The sequence below is a fragment of the Apium graveolens genome, chromosome 6 (assembly GCF_009905375.1).
Source record: "Apium graveolens cultivar Ventura chromosome 6, ASM990537v1, whole genome shotgun sequence".
Taxonomy (NCBI): Eukaryota; Viridiplantae; Streptophyta; class Magnoliopsida; order Apiales; family Apiaceae; genus Apium; species Apium graveolens.
Window position 1 is genome coordinate 291,165,490 of NC_133652.1, and position 18,908 is coordinate 291,184,397.

At 34.0% G+C, this 18,908-nt stretch overlaps 1 long non-coding RNA gene across 1 annotated transcript; it reads left to right on the forward strand.

Moving 5' to 3' along the window:
* Positions 1 to 10,018: 10,018 nt before the first annotated feature.
* Positions 10,019 to 18,658, forward strand: LOC141663975 (uncharacterized). The gene is made up of 6 exons (XR_012551764.1): positions 10,019 to 10,181; positions 10,310 to 10,419; positions 12,710 to 12,778; positions 13,473 to 13,583; positions 18,106 to 18,159; positions 18,548 to 18,658. It is a non-coding gene; the product is annotated as an uncharacterized LOC141663975 (long non-coding RNA).
* The last annotated feature ends 250 nt before the right edge of the window (positions 18,659 to 18,908 follow it).

Sequence of the window (18,908 nt, forward strand, 5' to 3'; positions counted from 1 at the left end):
GTTAGATGATTTGAAGAGCCACATTTTTCACACTTCTTTCTAGGAGCATGTGCAACATAAACAAAATTATTGCTTTTGTTTATCCCTATTTTTCCATTTATATTTCTCTTTTTCTTTCTTGCATCTATAGCTTTGGTTTCTTGAACAGGAGTCTTGGGACTGTGTTTGTTCATGAGCTTCTCTTCAGTTTTTGAAGTCTGAACTGATTATCCAGTTTTCTTTTCTTTATTTCATCAGCAATTTCTTGCTTGATTATCAATTCTTCTTCACTGAAGTTGACTACACATGCTTTGGATGTAGGTTTATTAGCACACTTGAGCTTGTTCTTGAGATAAGCATTTTCTTGTTTTTAGACTTGAAGTCTAGCCAACAACAATTCAGTTTCTTGCTTTTCATTCTCAAGCTTCTTATTTATCTTTGTTAATCTGCTAACTTCTTCATTAGAAACAACCATGCTTGTGTGAATGTGAAACATTTATGTGCTCATCTTTTCAACAGTTTCCTTGTATTGATTTACGTTTAAATCAATAGTGGTAAGAATTGGTGATTGTCCTTTTGATAAGGATGATTCACCTTGCTCCAAGGCCATTAGATCATAGTTTCCAACTTCCTCATCATCATCATTATCTGAGTCGTCCCAACTCCTTCCATCTGTAATGTAAGCTTTGCTCTATTACTTTTTCAGAAGAGCTTCATACTTTGCTTCCAGTTCATGATAAGCTTTGTCTTTCTTCGCCTTTTTGGGTTTCCTGCATTCTGTAGCAAAGTGGCCTAGTTTATCACAATTGAAGCACCATATCTTAGATATGTCAACAGATCCAGTTTTGTAACCACTCTTGCTGTAAGAATTGTACTTCCCTTTCTCTTTCCACCTGTTGTCTTTGTTGAAGGATTGTCCTTTATTCCTGAATTACCTTGGCTTCTTTACTATAATATTAGAGAATTTTCTAGCCAGATAGGTCATAGACTGATCTAGTTCATCCAGTTCTTCAAGAGTGTAAAACTCATCCTTTTCTAACTCTAATATGACTTGCTCCTATGAATCATTTGTTCTCTCCTCACTTGTTGAGGCATTTGAAGTTTGGTATCTTAGTTCATTATTGAATGAGTGGCTTTCATTAACAATTAAAGCACTTGAGCCATCCACAACATGTCCTTGACCAGACCTCAGCGATTGCCTTTGAATCATCTCTAGTTCATATGTTTTGAGAATCCCGTACAAAACTTCCAGAGTTATTCTGCTCAAGTCTCTTCCTTCCCTGATTGCTGACATTTTCTGTTCCAAATGGTCAGAGAGAGTAAGCAAGAACTTTAGATTCACTTCTTCAGCTTCATAGTATTTATCATGAAGCTGCAAGTCATTTATCAGCTTGTTGAATCTTTCAAACACATCAGTAATACTTTCCTTAGGCTTAACCATGAAACCCTCATACTTTGAAATCAGTATCCTTCTTTGATTAGATCTAACCTCCTCAGTTCCTTCACATAGTATCCCAATCTTTTCCCATATCTGCTTAGCAGTGTCACAGTTGATAATATTGTTGTACATCACATTATCAAGTGACTCAATCAATATCATTTACAAGCTGCTATACAGGGAAACTTTCTCCTTTTCGGGATCAGTAGACTCAGCAGGATCTTTTGAGGCATAATGAGCTGGTATGACAGTGTCTCCATCTGTAGATTCATTAACCCTTACCATAGGAATGAAAGGTCCATTCTTGAGGATCTGAATTTAGAATGGATTGGCCATCCTGATAAATAACATCATTTTCTTTTTCCAAAGAGTGTAGTTAGCTTTGTCAAAGGTAGGAATTTTGATGTTACTGATTTTCTGTGTATTCATTCTTCCAAGATCTTGAATCTGTTTTCTTTCAAATTTTGCTCTGATACCACTTGTTAGGTAATGAATCATACACAGAGGTGGGGGGGGGGGGTGAATGTGTATTTCTGATTTTTGGCTTTTCTTCAAAGATAATGGTTGAACAAAGTAAATTAAATCTTGTATGATAACGTGTTCATGCAGAAATTTAAACTTGCATAAAGTAAAAAATACAGATCTTCAAAACTCACTTAATTTTTGTATTAAAAATTAAGATGCTTTGCTACAAAATTTCTAAGCTCTTCGAAGTTAAAGAGCTCAGCTTCTTCTTGAGAGTGTTACAAGAATTTTGATCTAAATTGTTACTTCTAACTAGAGGACCAATGTTGACTTTATAGCTCAGTTAACTGCTGGTTTACACAGTGGATAATAAACATGCTATTAACTTTTCTAAACTGTCACTTGTCATTTCTATTTATAGAAAAACAAATCTTCCATTTCCGGCTTAGCATATCTTTAGCATCCCATGTTTACTTTAATCTTCCTCTGTCAGTTAATCTTTGCCATTGATCTTGCACACTCTTAAAGATGCTTTTTGTAGACTTGTCAATCCATCTGTTGGATTATTTGTTGATTGTTTATCTTGGATATTGAACTGATCTACAATTCTGTACTTTGAGACTGTACTTCGAGATCTCCAGTTTGGTTCAATAGAACACTTGACATCTCGATAAGTACATATGCTTATCGAGATCTCTAGTACTCCATAATGAGTTTGGTTTGTAGAGGTCTTCAGCTCATCGAGATCTCTAGTCTTTATATCTTCACTTAGACTAGTAGATATCTCTGAGTTCTAGAATGAATATAGACTTGTCGATAACTCTGAGTTCTCTAGTGAAGAAATGACTTGTTGATCTCTTCTTGAGTTCTCGAGTAGTTTTCTTGACTTCTCCATTCCCGGTGGATATTGCTTATCCATTGAGTAGATATATAGCTCATCCATCGAGTAGATATTGCTCATCCGTCGAGTAGATATTGTTCATCCATCGAGTAGATATATAGCTCATCCGTCGAGTAGATATTGCTCATCCGTTGAGTAGATGTTGTTCATCCATCGAGTAGATATATAGCTCATCCATCGAGTAGATTGAAGAATCCAATGTATCAACTATATTGAAGAATACAAAAGTCTTCTTCTCCGTAACCGTCTTGTGCTCTCTATGTCTTCTCAATGCCCTCCCTTGGCTCCTTCTTATTAAAAACGTCTTTTATTGATATATACAGGATTCTAGATGACCTGGGCTCTCAAACACTCAGAAACAGACTCAAATCAGGATTTTAGCACTGGGACTTCGCGCGACCACCCCAATCTCCACGCGGGCGCGCGCGCTTCTGTAGCTCTGGCGCGGCCGCCCCGCTCTCTCCCGCGGGCGCGCCGTGCTCCTGGACTTGGACTTCTGCATTTTCTTGTATTGGCTATAACTTGAGGTCCGTTCGTCAGAATTCGATGATTAAACCGTCCACACGAAGATATCAAGAAGCTCTTCAACTTGAACATGGCCTAAGCTTCCAATTCTGATCTCTTTTTAGCATATTTCTTGAAAATCTCATTTACTCATCCAACTAATGCCTGTAATGCAATAACACAAAAACACATCAAAGATACCAATAACTTGAGTCCAAAACACCAATTTAAGCCTGTAATGAAGCGTTCCAAATAGATATAAAATCCACTTATCACACCCCAAACTTGAATCGATGCTTGTCCTCAAGCATAAACAGACTCAAAACTACAAAATAAACCAATGCATGAATGCAACTACGTGAATGCAACTAAATGATAATGCAATCAATCCCTTCAGAATAACCATAACCAACCAACAAGCTAATGCCTCTAAGACTGCAATGACTTAAAATAGAGTTCAAATAAATCCCACAAACCCACTCACAACCAGGAACGTGCGTGTGTGGATGCTTAACATATATACTCTCGATACTACATCAATAACCATAACTTATCTATCATCAAAATAATCACAAGTCTATAAACAGAATAAACGTTAAATGCATAATGACTCACAACACCTCCTTCCTACTAGAGTTATACAAGGATTCACGCTATTATTGAACACATAACAAAGATGCTTATTTGACCGTGCAATGAGCGAGGTCCATAAAGACTTATACAATAATATCCATGTAGCGAGTGTTATGTTAGCGGATCCCTGGATATAAAAGCCTTAGGTAACTAGGCACAAAGTCCCCTAGAACTTAATAACTCGAGTATTAAATAGCTCACTCTTGATCAATTATGCATAAACACATACTTTTTTTCTTTTTTTCTTTTTTCCCCTTTTTTTTAACAATTTCTGAATAAGTGTGTTTCGCTCCATCTCATTTAACCCTAGACTACTCATAAAAATATGAGCCGGCAACTAGCCATTTGACGCCTAGCCTTATTCACAACTAGCAGTGAAATCCAAGTTTTTCTCCAGTTTAAAATTTAGTGTTCTTTTATCATTACGAGAATACCAAAAATTCTAAATATAAACAAGTGATTAAATCTCAACAAATAAACAAATATGATCTAGCTCAAAAGTAATCCTATAAGACTTGTGATTTTTTTTATTCTGGCATGCAAATCAATTCAGTAAGACTTAAACAACCCTCTATTCGTCATCACCACACTCAAATTAACATCAACTTATCAATCAGAAATAGCTCAACCTAAGGGATCATGTTATATGCATGCACATGTAACTATATGAACTCACATAAAAACAAAAATAAATATGTCCTATATGAACAATCATGCCAAAAATATGAAAGACAAACACTAAACATGCAATATGAATCTATATGAATCTATATGGACACACCCAACTAATCCTTATATTATTACTCCCAAACTTCAAATTTTCAATATTTCCATTAAAGGTATTAATAAGGAGTTCAGGCATACCTAGTCGTCAGAAAGATCACCCTCCTCGGGTGGAGTATCAGGTGGCGGATACACATAATCGGCACCAAACACCGGCCAATCAACCTCAACACCAGTGGCTCGGAAAGTAATGCCCAAAGCCTGTGTCAAGTCAGCCGCAAAACGACTGTGTATATCGTGCATCGCATCCTTGCATTTGGCCAATCTCCTCAACTGCGTATCGCCATTCCCAGAACCATCCCCTGTCTCCTCCTGAGCACGCGAAGAACTAGCCTCTACATGAACGGCTCTACAAGCTGCACGCCTAGCCGGAGAAGAACCACCGGCATAAGTCTGATCGGCTGGATGGCCTCCTGCCAGATGGTCATAAATGTACCCCAGACCTTTCTCATCGGCTTTTCCTCCATGCCACTCCTGCATAACTGAGATCGTGGATCTATCAATAGGAGCGCTCGGCATCTGCAACTACTCCAACTCGGGCCAACGAACACCCACCGAAACACAAAGCTTCGTCACAACAGAGGCATGAGGAATCGCCCCCGATATTCTGTTTTGCAGAAACCATAACATATTCTGATATATCACCTGGACGAGATCCACATACTCCTCATTCAATATCCTCTAAAGTATAATAACACGATCAACAGTAACATCATGTTAATGCGAAGAAGGCATAATATTCGCACACATAAAAGAATTCCATGCCCGAGCATACCTGTTCATGCATGCAGCCGGAAAAGTGAGCGGCTCATTCGTGCCCTTCTTGCACTTCTACTGTGTTCCGGGAACACACAACTCAGTCACAATATAATCAAGATCAAAATCCTCCCTCGACTTGTTCACCCAGTCTTCTTGCGTCGGCTTTCTCTCGGGTTGAATAATGACCCGACGAATAGCCGCGGGATGATAATCCTCCGTCAACCCATGAACCACAGAAAACCCATTCCTGTCCGCTCTAGCATTCGTATAAAACTCCCGAACAATGCTCATCTGGACCGCAACAGGAACCTCGCAGAAAGTCTGCCAACCCATCTCCGTAATCATCTCCAAAAGCTTTTCATCCCTCGCAGTAGGTAAGAAACCCCTCTCCTTAGCAATTGATTTGGACAACAATCTCGTAAATTCAACCTGAGCATCCGGAGAAGAAAATCTATTTTTTGCTCCACCAACACTTGAATCACTAGAGCTGCTACTTACCACGACTCTTGATCTTTTGGGTGCCATTAGAACAATAGAGATTTTGTGTATATGTAGTGTATAGGAAAATCTAGGGTTTTGGAATTAGAAGAGATGTGATATAAATATATGTAGGATGTATTTATATATAGTGTAGAGATGGGGCGGGGTTAGGATTGTTGAGGAATAAGAATTATGGTAGGATTAGGGTAGAAAAAGGGTTAAATTCGGGCTAGATTATTTTTGTTTTGTTTGTTTTGTTTTTTCTGATTTTTTTGTTTTTTTTCTTTTCTCTAGACCTAACGCGCGGCCGCCCCGCATCTCCGCGTGGGCGCGTAATGTTTCCGCCAACCGCGCGCGGCTGCCCCGCTTCTGGCACAGGCGCGCCATGCTCCTGCCAACCGCGCGCGGCCGCCCCTGGAAAATCAGATTTTTTTTCTTCTGCTTTATTCATTTTTTTTTTTTTTTCTTGACGAACCTTCTATACAATAGACATGGGTTGCCTCCCACGAAGCGTTTGGTTTACGTCGCTAGCTTGACGTGAATCTTCGAATCAAGTTATTGAGAGAACGACGCTCACCACCTCGCGGTTCGCCGTATCTCCATAGTAATGCTTCAATCTTCTTCCCATTCACTTTGAATGCTTTATCTGGATGTGTATCAAAATCTCCACAGCTCCATGTGGAAACACAGTTTTGACCATGAATGGCCCTGACCACCTCGACTTAATTTTTCCCGGAAAAAGTCGGAGACGAGAGTTGTACAACAGAACTTTCTGACAGGGCACAAAAGGCTTGCGCACTAATCTCCTATCACGCCATCTCTTGACTTTCTCCTTGTACTATGAATAGTCATCGACTTCCGGGAAAAGGGTAGAAGAATGGGACAACTTTATTATTCTCATAAGCCTGTAGTCGAAACTCCTCGAGCTCATTTAGTTGAAGCATTCTTTTCTCTCCTGCAGCTTCCATGTCAAGATATAGCTTCTTCGAAGCCCAGTATACTTTATGCTCTAACTCCGCAGGCAAATGACACGCCTTCTCATACACCAACTGGAATGGAGACATACCAAGAGGAGTCTTGAATGATGTTCTATATGCTCAAATAACTTCATCTAGATTCAAAGACCAATCTTTTTTTGATGGAATCACCACCTTCCCCAAGATACGTTTAATCTCCCGATTAGACACTTCAGCTTACCCATTAGTTTGAGGATGGTAAGCTGTGGCAATACGATGATTCATGTGATACTTTTCCATCAATGCAGTGAACTTGCAATTGCAGAAATGCGATCCCTCGTCACTGATTATGACTCTTGGAGTGCCAAAACGCGTGAATATCTGCTTATGAAGGAAGTTAATCACCACCTAAGCATCATTGGTTCGTAACGCTTTCACCTCAACCCATTTGAACGCATAATCAACCGCCAACAGGATATACTGATTGTTGCAGGACGAGACAAATGGCCCCATGAAGTTGATTCCCCAAGCATCGAAAATCTCAACTTCGAGCATCACATTAAGAGGTAACTCATCTCTCTTGGATATATTACAAACTCGTTGGCAACGATCACATCTCGAAATAAACTGATGAGCATCCTTAAACAAAGTCATCCAAAAGAATCCTGCTTGAAAGATATGAGCAACTATCTTCTCTCCACCATAATGTTCACCATACACAGTAGAATGATAGTCTCGTAAGATTCCCTCAGTCTCACTATACGAAATGCATCGACTGATAATCTGGTTAGCTCCCTGTCCAAACAAGAACGGCTCATCCCATCGATACCACTTCACCTTATGTAGAAACTTCTTCCTTTGAGCATACGAGAGTTATGGGGGAATAACATTACTCACAAGATAGTTCACAATATCTGTAAACCATGGTTCTTCTTCTTGCACCCCAAAAAGCTGCTCATCGGGAAAAGATTCATTGATCAACGTCTTATCCTATGAAGTTTTACCTTGATCTTCCAAGCATGAGTGATGATCTCCTACTTGATTTTCTGTACCCTTCCGATCCTTGATTTCTAGCTCGAATTCCTGAAGCAAGAGAATCTATCGAATCAAGCGAGGTTTTGAATCTTTCTTCGATACAGGATATCGAATAGCAGCATGATCAGTGTAAACAGTCACCTTTGTCCCAAGCAAATAAGATCAAAATTTCTCAAAACCATAGACAATTGCCAGTAATTCCTTCTCTGTAGTAGTGTAATTTAGATGAGCACCATTAAGGGTTTTACTAGCATAGTAAACCACATGGAAAATGTTCTGCTTCCTCTGGCCAATAACTGCTCCAACTGCATAACCACTAGCATCACACATCATTTCGAAGGGCTCATTCCAATCAGGTGCAGTAATCACAGGTGTTATAGTCAAACTCTTTTCAAGCTTTCAAAAGCAGTTACGCATTCTTCATCAAATTTGAAGGGAACATCCTTTTCTAGCAAATTGCACAAAGGCTTAGAGATTTTGGAGAAATTTTTGATGAATCGCCGATAGAAACCCGCATGACCAAGAAAACTGCGGACTCCTTTGACTGAGATTGGCAGATGAAGATTTTCAATGACCCCCACCTTGTCCTTATCCGCCTCAAGACCCTTTCTAGAAACCTTGTGCCCAAGAATGATACCCTGTTGCACCATGAAGTGACATTTTTCCCAATTGAGCACCAGATTGGTCTCAACACATCTTTTTAGCACCAACCCAAGATTGTGCAAGCATTCGTCATAAGAAGTACCGAACACGAAGAAGTCATCCATGAACACTTCCACATTAGTGCCAATCATATCTGAGAAAATGGCCATCATGCATCTCTGAAAAGTAGCAGGTGTACCACAAAGTCCGAGAGAGACTCGACGAAAAGCAAAAGTGCCAAATGGACAAGCAAAAATGCAAAAAGTGCTGTAATTCTAAGAATTACAACACATATAAAAATATAGGAAAGGTGAAAAAATATAGAATGGTTAAAAGTTTTTTAAAGTACTAAAAAGTATTAAAAATTCAAACTCCAAGAAATTTACCTTACACCAAGTATAGTATAATATGAAATATACTATTATATCCCGTAAATTTTGAGGAATTAATATTATTAATATTTGGATAAGTTTATATGATTGTTTCAAATTGGGAGAGAATAAAGTTGTGGATATTTTATTCCTCTTTGATGAATTAGTGTTTTTAAAAGATTAATGTGTTAATTGATAATTTTAGTATCGATACCTGTCATATTATTGTGAGAGTATTTTAAGTGCTTTTACTATATTTTAAAATATATTCAGTTTTATTTAAATTCTCCCTAGTAGCGGGTGAATTGTAAAAATATTAAAAAATGGTATATAACGACTATTTTGTTACGTATTAAGTGAATGATTTTGTATGAGTTATTTGAATTTTATGATATTTATGTGAACTAGTGAGTAAATATTTAAAAATAAATTATTTCAGTTTGGAGAGTTAGTACAAGGTTTGAAGTGTGAATTGTGATTATATAAAAGGAATTAGAAAATAAAGGATTAAATAGAAAATTTAGTGAGTATGGGATTTTATTCATTGAGAGATGTGATTATGTGTTATTTGATTCATATGTGAGTGACTTTGTGATCAAAATATTTTTTTAATCTATTTTAATGATTTATTGTGTGAAAAAAAGGTTTAATGAATTTTTAAAATATTTTATTAAATCATCGGTTTATAATTGAATCATGAAACTTGTTTTATTACCTCTAAAATACCCTTAAAGACATTTTAAAAATGATAGTTGGATTTATTTTGAGTTTGGAGTATTTTAAAATGATTTAATGAGCTTTATTTCTATTTTGAGCATTATCTTATAAAATTCGTATAAAATAAACCGTATGCTCAAAAATTATTTTAAAAATATGGGTAGAAAGCTAATTTCATGTTCTACATTTTAAAAATATAGTTCACATCATTTTAAGCTATTACAGAATAGTTTTATAATTTTTAATTTCATTTTAAACATTTAATATAAAAGGAATACAAGATAAAAAAATTAGATTTTAATTGTTATATTACAAAACTACCCCTGTATTCTCTTCACTCAAATCAGCAGCCCTTTTTCCTTCTCATTCCATCGACCCAATATCCATCTCTCTCGGTTCTTCTTCTTTTTCTCTCGGTATATCATCTCTCATCATCCTCTCTCTTGATTTTTGGTCGATTGGCCAAATTGGGAGCGGATTCTTGCTGCTTTAATTCTCCTAAACATCGATACATACTGGTATGAACTTATAGTTGTATGTATAGTTTGAATTCCATGAGACCCACTTCGGGTTTGAGATTAATTTTTGAATTCCAAGCTTGGTTCTTGTCGAATCATGTTAACGATGGGTTTTTGTATCGTGTTAGGGACGAACTCGTGATAGGAAGCTCGAAAACGGGAACCTCCTGGTCGACCCGCCGTCGACGATGAGCTCCGGTGAGCCGGCGGGGACGATGATGTGTTCCTGAGCCCGAAAGTATAAATGTTAATTCAATTAGATGTTAAATCTGAATTTCATATATTTTGCATTGAATTTTCAGATTGTTATTTTCTATTGATTATGAATTTTGGGATCAATTAAGATGTTTGAAGATATCTTGTTCTATAATTGTGCTTATTGTTGTTTTGATAATATTAAGGTATTAAGATTTGATTAATTGGTTTGCATGCTAAGTGTTTGATGATTGGATTAATAGAGACTATGGTTTAATTAATTGCTAAGAATTGATTAAAGTTGTTAATAAAATTTAAGTGCAGAAAATTCAGCATTCGCAATGAAACTGTCCTGTTTTAGATGGCTGTTTTGAGACGTTTAAAGACCTAATTGATTGATGGTTAAAAAATAAGAATTATAGGTTTATGTTTGAATTATATGTCTAATTTATATGTGGGCAAAATTTGGTTACTACCAGACTTGTACAAATTGAGATATAATTTATTTAGTGCAAGGTGCGCAGAATTTCTAGACAGGGTCTGTTGGCCATATTGACGACTCTATTCTGGGGCTCTTAACACCTTTCTTTCATCTGAAATTTTTATGGTAGCTAGGTATGTGAGTCAGCTAAGTCTCCACCAAATTTCAACTAAACACACCTGTTTTCCAAATTACTAAAAATCGTAGAGTGGGGCTGACTTATAAGAAAATTATATCAATTATATTTGGTTTATAATTAGAGGATCATTGTTGGCTCCAAACTATTTGACTTGAACTAAATGGTTTATGTGTGGTGAGTATAATATGACTACGTGTATACATGGACAACGTGGTGAAAATTTAAGCAAATAATATTTCGGATTTATTGGTGTAATTAGATTTTGGGTTGGATTATAAATTGTTAATTATTTTATATTTAATAAAGAATGAGAATTTGATAATGAATGGATTAAGAATTTAGAAATGGCATTCATGTTTATGTATGCTTTGGGCTTTAAATAAAGTCATAAGTGCTAAATGTCTGCTAGTTGAAATAGTACGTAGGCCAATGTGTTAAGAGATAATATATATAGTCCAATGACTGTTTACACTCACTTGTACTTCGTGTATATGAATATAAATACTTAATTATTTATTTTTATTGATCATGTATATGAATATGAATACTTGAGAATGAAGTTGGAGATTTATTTACTTGCATTTATATGATTAAATGTGGCTCTATAATGCGATATGGTTAAATGCTATTAAAAACTTGGTTATGTGCACTTATTTGTCTAGTGATTATATGTGAGCATTGTACTTGATAAGTGGTTAATATAATGTGATTAAGATGAGGTGATTTAATAATATTTCTAAAAGATTTTCTTATGTGTTTACTGCAAGTTAAGGCAGATTTTCTTATGTGTTTACTGCAAGTCAAGGCAGATTTTTTATGTATTTACTGCAATTCAAGGTAGAATTTCCTACGTGTTTACAACAAGTCAAGGCTGATTTTTACTATATATTGGATTTTTGATTGAGATTTTAAACAGTTGGATAGTCCGATAAATAGAGGAAATGCTGCCGAATTTTCGGTAGATTTCCTATCTATTTATTGGATATGATGAGTTTGTTATATAAATAGATCGTTAATTTTCATATCGTTGAAACAGTCTACGTGTTATGTGAATTACGTGCGTACGTGGGTCAAGAATCTTGTGTCTGACTATTCTTTGTATGTGGGGGCTATCGTATGGGTAGACAATAGGGTTTTGACGTGCAGTTGGTCGAATAATTATCGTTTAGATAATAAAAGTTGTATATTTTAATTATAGATACGAGTCGATCGAGACAATCAGGGCCAGACAAAATGGATGAAGAGTAGAGTTGAATAGTATGAACTAATAGGTTTACAGCACTGCATGAGCGACAGGTCAAAGGATTAGTAGAATAAAGACGGTGATGTCTTGAGACAAAATGTCATAATAGATGTGTCATTGCGAGTGTGACTAACTGCTAAAATCCCAAAGGCAAGTTTTCTATGCTATTCTAATTCCAGGATAGTCCAATATTTTACATATCAAACTGCTTACATTTATAAATATTTTAAATATCGCTGAGTTAAATGTTTATCATGCAAGCACTTTTTTCTATTCTAAGTTCAGAATAGTTAAGTTTTTTACCTATCCAAATACTGGATCTATAAATGTTTTATACTTTTAAAAAAAATATTTTATTGTGAGTATTCCTTCCCAAGTAAATGGGGGAATAAAATTTATAAAGGTGTCGATTATTATGACCCTTTTCAATAAAATGTTTTAAGATTGGATGGTTACTGGTTACAACGTAGGTGATCGAGACACCGGTCAAGCTGTAATATCTTGCAAGGCGAATATATGCTTTTTCTGGCACCCTATAGGTACGGTATGGCTGCGGGGTACCTGTAGTACCTATATTTATGGTATGATTGCGGGATACCGGTGCTGTTTCGTGACTGATCATCAGGAACAACATGAAATATAATTGGTTCCAATCTAAACTGTTGTTTTCTAAATTATTTTGATAATCATAGAATAAATGATTTATCAACTGTTTCTATTTTTGAATAAAAGGTGAAATGCAGTTTTGATTCAGATTCTGATTGATGTGGATATTCAAGTTATTGTTAAATATCAAAGGCGGTATTAAGTATAGATGATTGATGTTGACTTCAGTATGGGATGTTGTGAGCATTAAAGTTCATATTGATATCTAATTTGATATGACAACAAAATGAATATTAATATCAAGAGTTCTGTTTTGAATAAAGTTTATGATTCAGTCCATAATCATTGTTTCATGATATTGTTGTTTATGATATTTTCGTAACCACTGTTTCACGAGTTCTATTCTCGTCAAGTTTCAAAGTATTGATGAAGCGTTTCACTCGAAAATATTAAAAGGGTTTTGAATACAAATGAGGAACAAATTTTGGGATTCCTTAACTAAATTTTCAGTTTCAGCAATTATGATTTTAAATGTACTGCTCTAATGCAGATGTCAGTTTTATATCAAATGACCCTATATATGCTATAATGAACTTGCTGAGCATTTCTTTCACTCATACTTGCCAGTTTTCAAATTTAACCTCCAGTGAGGATTAGCTTGTGCTGTTTAGCCGCGTAATTCGAGGAAGCAAAGAAGAAGCTTTTGGAAGGTGGTTGTTCCAGGGTTTGTGAACTAGTGTAAGTTCTATTGTGTAAATTTATTTATATTATATTATAGTTGTGTATTTTATAGTTGGGCCTAGTATACTTCTTTTCGAAGTTATACTAGCGGGTTAAGTTTTGAGATTGAGAATTATTGAAAAGAGTTTTAAAAGAAAGTGAAAAATTTATTTGTGGAATTTGGATATCTTGTTTCTAGAACTGTAACCTTAAAAGATCTTGGATTAGTTTGGGGTCATAGATGCTAAATATCTTTTGGTAACATTTGTATATTGATTAAACAGGTTAATTTGGATTGAGGTTTTATAGTGACGACCAAATCCCCAAACCCTGGATTTGGGGGCGTTACACATACACTTAAAATTTTTAATTTCATTACAAAATATAAATAAATTACACAAAACACAACTAGAGAACACAACATAATATATAAAACCTAAATATAATGTTAAACAAAATTAAATCATATATTTAAAGAAATTTACTTTATTAGAAATACAGAACATTGTACAATATATAAAAATATTGAACATTAAATTTAAAGCATATAAAAATAGAGATAGAAAGAATTATAAAATACATAAGACAGACAAATTAAATAACATGTAAAAATACTAAACATGTAAAAAAAATACACAATGGTTAACAGTTCTCTAAAGTATTAAAAAATATTTGGCAGATTGTTAGGACGAAAACACGCGCTAATATTCACGCAAGTATACGCGATCGCAAATAATATAGAATTAATTAATAGTTCATTCTCACAGAGACCGGTTTAGGTTAATTTCAATCAATGTACTTATGTAACGTTGGTATGGTTATTATTCAATGCTAAGATGATAACAAATTGAGAGTGTTTATAACTAAGAGATTATACTAACTAATATTAACTAAGAGAATTAAGGTTGATTAACTTATATAACACAAACATGGGATTCTAACTTCATTAAATACTTCATTTAATGGCCTTCTTGTTCTTAACCTTAGCATGCGATGGCGATGACACTAATCAGATAACATGAAACTGATAAACGCCAACTTTCGTTGTACGAATACCCTACTATCAGACATCCATAAAAAAGATAAAAGTTGAATAGACACCAATTATATTGAGACCCTATATATCTATATAATTTGACAATATGACGGTTTAATGCGCAAGTTATCTATCATGATTACATAGGGCAAGTAAGATGGTTAAAATTACCTACGAATCATGAATAACAAATACATGAACCTATGCTAGCATGACAAGTTCTAAACCTCTAAATTCACCGTCACTTCATTAGAGATTAACGCGCTATTTTATAAGTTCGCGACGCTCATAAGATGAATAAGCACAACCAATACTAGGATATCATACAATCACCACACACTAAGGTATCGTAACAATTAACTAAATAAATCTATAAGTAAATTCGCTAGAACCCCACGATAACGATTAGCCTATAACCGAACTCACCATCACCGTGGGTTCCGATAAAAGCATGATATAATAAACTAAGTCTTTATAAATATGAATAATAAACAAAGTACTACAACAAGAGTATTAGGTTCAACAAAACAAGAAACGAGCATCCAAGATTACAACTTAGAACAAAGAATCACAAGAATAAACAAGATCGTCTTCTCCTCCTTGGTTGAATTGTGCTATAGGTCTTCTTGATGTCTTGTCCTTAAGCTCTGTTGTTGAAAACATCTTTAAGTTATCATTATATAGAAACCCAATTAATCCAGAATTCCAGAAAAATAGTCTTCCAATTGAAACAGAAATCTGGAATCCCGACCTGGCGCGACCGCGTGGTTCACCAGCATGGGCGCGCTGTCCTTCTGCTTCTCTGGCGCGGCCGCATGCTAGCACAGCGCGGGTACGCCGTCCTTCTGGAAAAACTGAAATTGCTTTCTTTATTTTCTGGTTCTTGATGGCCTTTACACGAGCACTTTTCAAAACACCTTCCTAACACCATTTTAGCATCAAAGCAATGCTAAATCACCTTGATCCCTCTAATATGCCTGAAATGAAAAAACACTACAAAATACATTAAAAACACAAATAATTTGAGTACAAAATATTAATTCATGCCTTTATAGAGCATTCTAAGTGGACATAAATGCCACTTAACACAGATGACAATTAATGAAAAAATTATCTATATTTATAGAACACTGCATTAAAATAGAACAGGGGTTTATAGATGACAATAAATATATTGGAGGTAGATATCCAAACAATTGTAAACTTTTCCATGCATCCAGATAAGTAACCACATGAGTTGAACCCATAATTTTTCAAACTTATTGGAATATTGTTAGAAGATATGTTGTTCAATTTTGTCTGACTTTCTTTGATATAGAACATGAGAACATGGTCAAGGGAACTAAATCATAAGCTTGTACGTCTTATTTCTATGGTTAAACAAATAAAACATATGAAAGATCTTCGACCTATCTCTCTTGATAATGTTCTCATGCGTATATTGTCTAAGAATCTAGAGAATAAGTTGAAACTATGTTTAAACTCGATAGTGTCTAACAAATAGAGTGCTTTTAATGAAGGGAGGCTATTAACTGATAATGCAATGATTGCATTTGAAGTCATAGGGAAAAAGGTCCTGGCTGGCTTAAAAATTGATATTTCTAAGGCATAAGATAGGTTAGAATGAATATTTATTAAACAAATACGGCATAAATTTGGTTTCCACTCGGCTTGGATTTCTAGGATTATTATATGTGTTCAGAAAGTCTCGTATAGTTTTGTACACAATAGTGGAATTTTCGGTGATGTGCATCCGTAACGGTGACTTCGACATGGAGATCTAATCTCTCCCTACTTGAAAAAAATGGTGAGTCCAAAATATAAGTAATATAAATGATAATTAAATAATTTTAATATATTTTTGTAAGCATTAATTATTTGTTGAAAACATATTCTCATTATAAAATCGTCGCAAATGAAGTTATAAACTTATAATTTTTTGCATAAATGATTACTTTGTATAATTATTTAAATATTTTATTTTAAAAAAATATTGTCTAACTCTAATATAACCGGTAGATTCAAATTATAACAAAAAATTATAAAGTTTGTATGAAATTTAACTAGTCATTTTCTACCATTTGTTAGTTAAAAAGAATGCTTAGTGGACCCTTAGTAGTCATTTCTTACCAAACACAATAGAAATGATGAATTACTTAAAATCTTAGGCCAAACTTAGTAGAATATACTCCCTCCCATGACCATGTCATTTTGACTTTTTTCATGTAAAATTCATAATTTTACATATCTGTTAAAAATATATATATTTTGAATTAGAGTTTAATATTTATAATTTTATTCAAAAAAGAAATTCGAAAAGTAGTTTGTGAACCTATCCTCTTTATTCATCTTAAAATAATAATGGAATTGTATTTTGGTACATATTTGACAAAATAATATCTTTTTGTACTAGTAGGCCTTTTTGTGTTTGTCACGTGGTAGCAAGCGGTTTCCATTTCCTACCGACCTTGTGAAAAGACCCAAAATTTATTATAAAATTTTTCTATTGAAAATTTAAGCATGGTTTACAGTAATAAATTTTTATTAAAATTGAAAATATAAAAAATATTGATTATAATTACGTCAAAGTACATATGGTCAAGTCAAACAACTTATATGCTAGACACTATGTGCTGTATTTCTCATAGAATGTCTTCCCAATCTAGATTTTTCCCAATCAACCGTGGATGAAATATGGTATATGTAGTTTTACCCACAATTTAGTGTCATTTTTACATTTTCAAATCAAATTGACTAATAGTTAAATAAAAATCAACAATCATATTATCATTCATTTTAATTCTTATGTTTAAATAAACAAAGTAATTAGTTAATATTTTTAAAAACCTTATCATTTTTTCTCATACGTATAACTTGTTTGTCAAAAATTTTTGTATCGTATCTTATACCTCTAGAAATTCAATTTGAATAAATGTTGTTATGTAAACATTAATTTGTACATGAGTGACATTTTTTTTAGACTTAAATCTATTGTAATAGTATTTTTATCATTCTTAGTTAGGGTTGTAGTTGTACATATATTATTGTTAATTGAGGTCAGTATGTGATTTATATATAATCTCACTATATAAAATTTAAAATTTTTGATAAAATGTCATTTTTAAGTGATGTTTTTTATAAAATGCTTACAACTTGATTTTTAAAATGTAATTTTATTTACCATGCAAAATAAATTGGAGTAATACTTGTTTACACTTGTACACCTACATCCAATTAATTTATATAATACATGGAGAACACTATGTTCAATCAAAAATTTAAACTATATTGGGCCCATTGAAACCCATTATATACAATTGGGCCTCCAAACTAGAGGATATACAAAATGTAGGTAAAACCCTAATATAACCACAAGCTGTCGCCTTAAAAACAAAATAAACTTGTACATGGCTATGAAATGGTGTTTTGATATAATTTATATTTTCTGGGAAAAAGTGTTTTGGTGTTGTAAGATTAAACACATCTTCAAATGAATTGGTGCAGGATTAAGTGGACAAGATTTGGAGATAATCACAATTGATGTTTAACAAGGTTAAGGTAATAATTTATATTTTCCTATTTCTTCATTTCCCTTTCTTATGTATTTTTTGCACAAACTTTTGTTAAGAATTAAAACACTCCAATAAGTATCCCATTTTTCTTGTATATATGTATGTAGATGGACATGAAATGCCATTTGTATTTGTTTTTAAATGACCTTGATATCAAGAATTATCCCTTTCAAGATTATATGTCAAAGTTAAGAAAAAGAATTTAGATACATTTGTAATAACTTTTTTGTTCCTCATAAATAATCAAATACATGATATACTAAAAAAATGAAAATTTATAGATAAGAAGCCCAAATATTATTTATATTTCATCTTCATCTTTGTTTGATTACACTATTAAATTTACTTCATGTTTATGTGTGAAAATTTTCTAGAGACATATGCAGAGGAATTATATTTTTCTTGCTATATGCAACAAGTTCCACAAACAATGAAGAAAGTGCTCCAAGTCCCTTTTGTTTCTCCTCTTCATCAATCTACTTGTGTAAGCTTTCTTTGTTATTTTTTAACTTTTACTATGCAAATATATAGCATAAATATAAATGTAGATAGTACAAGTGAAGCCCCATCACTATTTAACTTTATATTAGAGGACACATGGTTGAAAATGAGATTTCTTACTTGATAAAGATGTAGGCTCTATATGAGACAAATTATAGTATTGTAAAAAGTTATATTTCAATACATGAACAGGTAGGCAGGCTCACCATTTTCAGACTCACTAGAACCCGCTAC